General features: G+C 51.2%; 1 protein-coding gene across 1 annotated transcript in view; it reads right to left on the reverse strand.

The window, feature by feature from the left end:
* LOC132587854 (mucin-2-like) overlaps positions 1 to 6122 on the reverse strand; it is a 33445-nt gene extending 27323 nt beyond the window's left edge. Inside the window, exon 1 of the mRNA XM_060260242.1 lies at positions 6009 to 6122. The gene's annotated coding sequence lies outside the window, so the exon portion shown is untranslated. The remainder of the gene's footprint in view (positions 1 to 6008) is intronic.
* Between the last annotated feature and the right edge of the window lie 420 nt (positions 6123 to 6542).

Below are 6542 nucleotides of genomic sequence, written 5' to 3' on the forward strand. Positions count from 1 at the left end.
CACAGCCCAACAGATCTCCAAAGGCCAGTTAGAAGCCCTGCTGGGCAAGTGTCCTACTTAGTCCTACCCACTATTTAAAGACATTTGGTAGGCACCAGAAAAGGTGTTGGTGGGCACCCGGGCACCACAGCTGAGGACTGTACACAGCATTTTCCAGTTTCAAAGTGCTTCACGTATTACCTCATTGCAGTCCTTACAATAGGCCAGAGACGGCCAAACTGTGGCTTGGGAGCTAAATGTGGCTCTTTCATATATACTCTGTGGCTCCCAAAGCCCCACCACCCCATTGGTCAGCATGAAGAAGACACTTGTTTCTTTAAATCCCTTCTCCGAGCCAAGCCAGCAGCTTGGAGAATGCATTTAAAAGTTAAAGTTGTATCTTTCTACCTCTCCCTCCCTCCCCCCTCATCTTCCTTCCCTCCCTACCCCGCTCATCTGATGTTCATGTCTCGTGGCTCTCAAACATCTGTTTATTCTCTGTAACTCTTACGATAACAAGTTTGGCCACCCCCGCAAAAGGCAGGCCCACACTGTCCCAATGCTACAGCTGGGAGAGGGCAAAGCCAAGAATTGGCTTATCTTAAGCTACCTAACAAGTTCACAGCCAGGGTGAAATTTGAACTCAGGACACACCCACTCGCACATTATAATTTTGTTTTAGCAACTTGGGGGTGGCAGATCCCAGTGAGCGCTGATCACAGGTGACACGGTGAGAAGGTGGCAGCTACAAGCATAGGCAGCTTCAAGAGGGGATTGGATAAGCATATGGAGCAGAGGTCCATCAGTGGCTATTAGCCACAGTTTATTGTTGGAACTCTCTGTCTGGGGCAGTGATGCTTGTGGGGGGGCACAGTGGGAGGGCTTCTAGCCCAACGGGTGGACCTCTTGATGGTGCTTGGCTTTTTTGGCCACTTTGTGACACAGAGTGTTGGACTGGATGGGCTACTAGTCTGATCCAACATGGCTTCTCTTATGTTCTTATGCGAATGTTGATAAGATTGGTCTCTGGGAAGAGCCACCCCACACCTACCAAATGTTCTGACTTACTGCTATACTACCCCAAACCAACACAACCATCGCATTTGAACAAATCACACTGCCTTGATTGTCTGTCCAAGCCCCCTCCCCATTTTGACGCCCGTGGCGCAGAATGGTAAAGCTGCAGTACTGAAGTCAGAGCCCTCTGCTCATGACCTGAGTTCGATTCCAGCGGAAGCTGGTTCAGGTAGTTGGCTCGAGGTTGACTCAGCCTTCCATCCTTCCGAGGTTGGTTAAATGAGTACCCATTTTGCTGGGGGGAAAGTGTAGATGACTGGGGAAGGCAATGGCAAACCACCCCGTAAAAAAGTCTGCCGTGAAAACGTGAAAGCAACGTTACCCCAGAGTCGAAAATGACTGGTGCTTGCACAGGGGACTACCTTTACCTTTTTAGAATCATAAGAGTTGGAGGGGATCTCCAGGGTCATCTAGTCCAGCCCACTACACATTGCAGGAACTTCACAAATACCTCTTCCCCCGCACCCAGTTGACCTCTACTCCATGCCCAGAAGTTGGTAAAAAAAGAAAATCCCTCCGGGATCCCTGGCAAAACTGACCTGGAGAAAATGGCTTCAGCATTACCTTGAGCGTGTAAAAAGGGGGCCACAAGAACTAGGCACTGACACAACCCTTCCTGCCCTCCAGTTTGGTGTAATGGTTGTGCCCAGCTGAGGTCTTTCACTGAGAGCCAGTTTGGTATAGTGGTTAAGTGTGCGGACTCTTATCTGAGTGAACCGGGTTTGATTCCCCACTCCTCCATGTGCAGCTGCTGGAATGGCCTTGGGTCAGCCATAGCTCTTGTAGGAGTTGTCCTTAAAAGGGCAGCTTCTGGGAGAGCTCTCTCAGCCCCACCTACTTCACAGGGTGTCTGTTGTGGGAGGGAAGGTAAAGGAGATTGTGACCGCTCTGAGATTGAGTATAGGGTGGGATATATAAACCCAATATCATCTTCTTCTAAGTTCATAGAATCAGCATTGCTGTCAGATGGCCATCTAGACTGTTTAAAAACTTCCAAAGAAGGAGAGCCCACCTTCTCCCGAGAAAGCCTATTCCCCCTGAGGAAGAGTTAGAGGAAGCCTGTTCCTCTAACTGTCAGGAGGTTCTTCCTAATGTTTAGTCAAAAACTCTCTTGGTTTAATTTCAACCCGTTGGCTCTGGTCTGACTTCGTACCATCCTCTATAAGACAGCCCTTCAAGTACTTGAAGATGGTAATCGTATCACCTCTCAGTCATCTCCTCAAGGCCATTCCAGCAGGTGCAAGTGGAGGAGTGGGGAATCAAACCCAGTTCTCCCAGATAAGAGTCCACACAACCACTACACCAAATTGGCCCTTTCAAGGACAACTCTTGCGAGAGCTATAGCTGACCCAAGGCCATTCCAGCAGCTGTAAGTGGAGAAGCGGGGAATCAAACCCGGTTCTCCCAGATAAGAGTCTGCACACTTAACCACTACACCAAACTGATTCTTTGCTGGGAGATCTGGGAACACCGAGTTCAAATTCCCACCTGGCCATGAGTCACCTAGAGCTCGACAGACACACCCAGCCTGGCCTTCCTCACAGGGTTAAAGCGGACAAAGGGGAAAAGGAAGAATGAAGGATGGCAACTTGAACTCTTTGGAGGTGGAACGGGAAATAATTTAAATTCACTCATGCACAAATACCTTAGACTTCCTGCATGTGGGCTATTAGGAGCTCTGGCTGAAGGACTAAGCAAGCTGAAGCACTACCTTTCCTTCTGCAGGAGTCTGTCAAGATGATTAGCGCTTGTGCTTCACTGCACGTAGCACCACAAGCTTGCTAAGCAATGGGAAATTCAATTCAGTCCTTGGAAAGTTTCTCTACTAGCCAACTGTAGAGCCTCCAGTCTCAAGAGCAGTCCTACTGCTGTGGTCCACAGTGCTCAGTTTGGCAGCTTTGCCTGTACCTCTTACATTTCACATAAGAACATAAGAGAAGCCATGCTGGTTCAGGCCAATGGCCCATCCAGTCCAACACTCTGTGTCACATAAGAACATAAAAGAAGCCATGCTGGATCAGGCCAATGGCCCATCCAGTCCAGCACTCTGCGTCACATAAGAGAAGCCATGTTAGATCAGGCCAATGGCCCTCCAGTCCAACACTCTGTGTCACACAGTGGACAAAAAACCCAGGTGCCATCAAGAGGTCCATCAGTGGGCCCAGGACACTAGAAGCCCTCCCATTGTTGCCCCCCCCCAGCACCAAGAATACAGAGCATCACTGCCCCAGGCAGAGAGTTCCAACAATACGCTGTGGCTAATAGCCACTGATGGACCTCTGCTCCATATGTTTATCCAATCCCTTCTTGAAGCTGGCTATGCTTGTAGCCACCACCTCCTGTGGCAGTGAATTTCACGTGTTAATCACCCTTTGGATAAAGAAGTACTTTCTTTTATCCATTCTAACCTGACTGCTCAGCAATTTCATTGAGTGCCCACGAGTTCTTGTATTGTGAGAAAGGGAGAAAAGTACTTCTTTCTCAACCTTCTCTATCATGTGGTCCATCATATTCACAACTTTCCAACCTCACTGCTTACTGTTTTGCTATGCTCAGAGATACGCCTGCCAACATGAGAAGACCCTTCGTACATCCAACGATGTGGGCTCTCGCCTACAAGCAAGCCGTTAGCAAGCTTTTCACCTTCCCCAGTTTCCCACATCATGCATATCATGCCGGCCATCCAGATCAAGGCAAGAGATAAGCAGAGGTGGTTTACCATCATTTACCTCTGCTGTAGCGACCCTGGACTTCCCTTGGTGGTCTCCCTTCCAAGTACAAACCAGGGCTCACCTTGCTTAGCTTCTGAGATCTGATGAGACTGGGCTAACCTGGGCTATCCAGGTCAGGACATCTTTAGGAGACAATCACCAAAGCACTACAAAAGGCCTTTAAAGATGGCAGCTGAAGTGCACAGCAGAGAACATCGGAAGAGCCCTCCTGGATCAGACCAATGGTCCCTCTAGTCCAGCATCCTGTTGCACAGAGTGGCCAACCAGTTCCTCTGGAGAGCCAAGAGGGCATAGAGGCCTTCATAAGAACATCAGAAGAGCCCTGCTGGATCAGACCAGTGGTCCATCTAGTCCAGCATCCTGTCTCACACAGTGGCCAACCAGTTCCTCTGGAGAACCAACAACAGGGCACAGAGGCCAAGACCTTCCTAAGAACATAAGAAGAACGCTGCTGGATTAGACCAGTGGTTTATCTAGTTCAGCATCCTGTTTCATATAGCAGCCAACCAGTTCCTCTAGACATCCAAGAACGGGCATAAAGGCTGCGGCCTTCCTAAGAACATCAGGAGAGCCCTGCTGGATCAGACCAGTGGTCCATCTAGTCCAGCATCCTGTCTCACACAGTGGCCAACCAGTTCCTCTGGAGGGCAAGTAACAGGTCATGAAGGCCAAGGCCTTCCCTTGATGTTGCCTCCTGACTCTGGATTCAGAGGCTTAGTGCCTCTCAATGTGGAGGTTTCCCTCTGCCACTATGACTAGAAGCCATTGATAGGCTTATCCTCCATGACTCTATCTCCTTTAAAAGCTTCCTGTGATAAGAAGACTGCTCTTGACACTGGAGGCTCTACCATGAGCTAGTTGAGAAACTCTGAGGACTAGAGTAAACTACCGGTTGCTTACACGCATGGGTAAAACACAAAAAGAAGCCACCCTTTATACCCTTCAGCTGCAAACACATTACAGTCACTCTCGTGAGTTGGTCAACCAGGATAGCTTCCGGAACTGCAAAGTGAGAGGTTTGCTTTTCAGAGTCTGGATTCTGAAAGCAGAAACTTTGGAAGATGCAGGAGTGGGAAGGGATCCTTTTGGGTATCTCTAGACACACATCCTTTGAAGCTCAGTTGGAATAGAAACACACACACACACCCCTGCATACCTACAAGAAGGCCCAGCTAAATCCAGTTCCCTCCTGTTTTAAGGTTATTTGCTCGTGAAAGCATTCAAACCTGCAAACGTAAGGCTGGGTAGGATAGGGGGCACAAGGGGTGGGGAAGCAGATAATGTTTGGGGCTCACTTCCCTCCCCTCCTCTCTCCAGAACACACCCCACACCCTCAGGGGGAAGGAGCAGAGAGCTAAACAAGTAGTTAGGGTTGCCATCCTCCAGGGGGGACCTGGGGACTCTCCCAGAATGACCACTCACAGAATCATAGACTGGGAAGGGACCTCTAGGGTCATCTAGTCCAACCCCCTGCACAATGCACTCATCTTCACTCTACAGATACCAGCTCCCCAGGAGAAAATGGCGCTGGTATCTGTAGCTTCTTCGGAAGGTGGATTCTCTGGTCTTACAAACCCACCCCCCACCCCCACCCCCAAAAATCTCCAGGGATTTCTCGACCTGGAAGTGGTAACTCCCAGATCCAGGTTTGGAAGAACGGCTTCCCCGGGAGTCCTCTGGAAGGGACCCGGGATGGAAAGGAGACTCTAAGCAGACCCAAGGGCCCAAAACAAAGGGACGTGCAAACCAACCAACCAATCCCCCCCCCACCACAAAAAAAAACCCAATTCGATTTTGTTTCCCAGCTTCGTTTTGCGCGGGTTATATCAGCCCTCCCATCCCGCATAGGAAGAGTCAAGGGGGACCTTTAAGACCGACGAAGCTGTCTTCGTACAAGTTTTATTCAAAGCCTCCAAGGTGCCCCTTCGACCCCTACTTTGTTCAGCTGCTTTTGGCTGCCCCGCTTGGATCCATTCAGAAGAAACCACGGACTCGCCTGAAATCTTGCCGGAGGGGGAGGGAAGCCAAAACCCCTGCCAGGGGGTCGCCCTCCCCTCGACGCTTGCAAGGGGGAAACGCCCTTCCCGCCCTCCCTGCGCCGGCCGTGCAAAGGAAGCAATCCGGGCCAAGCCAAACCAATCACCCCCCGAGGGGGGGGAGGGCCCAGGAACGGATCTACTCTCGTTTTGCAAGCGAGGCGAGGCAAACCGGGGCTCTTACCTCGGAGCAACTGCGCAGCAGCAAGAAGGGAGACCCGGCTGGCCTCCTCCACGCCTCCTCTTATTGCATCCCCCCCTCCTCCCCCCCAGGAAGTGGGGCGGGGACAGGTAGGCGCCACCCGGCTCGGAAGAAGACCCCTTGATAAAGCGTGAAGATGGGCGCCAGCCCCAGGGTAGAGCGAATAAGTGGGGCTCTTCCAGGAGCGGGGGAGGTCTCCGCGTGGCTTTGCCGTGCGTTCCTGCCAGGGTTGCCAGCCTCCAGGGGGGTCCTGGAGATCTCCCGGAATTGCAACTCCCCTCCAGGAGGCAGAGGTCAGCTCCCCTGGAGGAAAATGGCTGCTTTGTCACGGCGGCCTCTGGGGGATTATTCCCTCCCCAAACGTCGCCGTCCCCAAAATATCCAGGAATTTTCCAATCCCAGAGCTGGCAACCCTATAATCCGCTTCTCTAAGCAACCAGGCTTAGGGGATTTCAGAAAAACCCGGACCTCCACACAGTAAGCCCTTTTACCTTGGCTTCTAAAGTGCACGAGCAG

The sequence above is a fragment of the Heteronotia binoei genome, chromosome 19 (assembly GCF_032191835.1).
Source record: "Heteronotia binoei isolate CCM8104 ecotype False Entrance Well chromosome 19, APGP_CSIRO_Hbin_v1, whole genome shotgun sequence".
Taxonomy (NCBI): domain Eukaryota; kingdom Metazoa; phylum Chordata; class Lepidosauria; order Squamata; family Gekkonidae; genus Heteronotia; species Heteronotia binoei.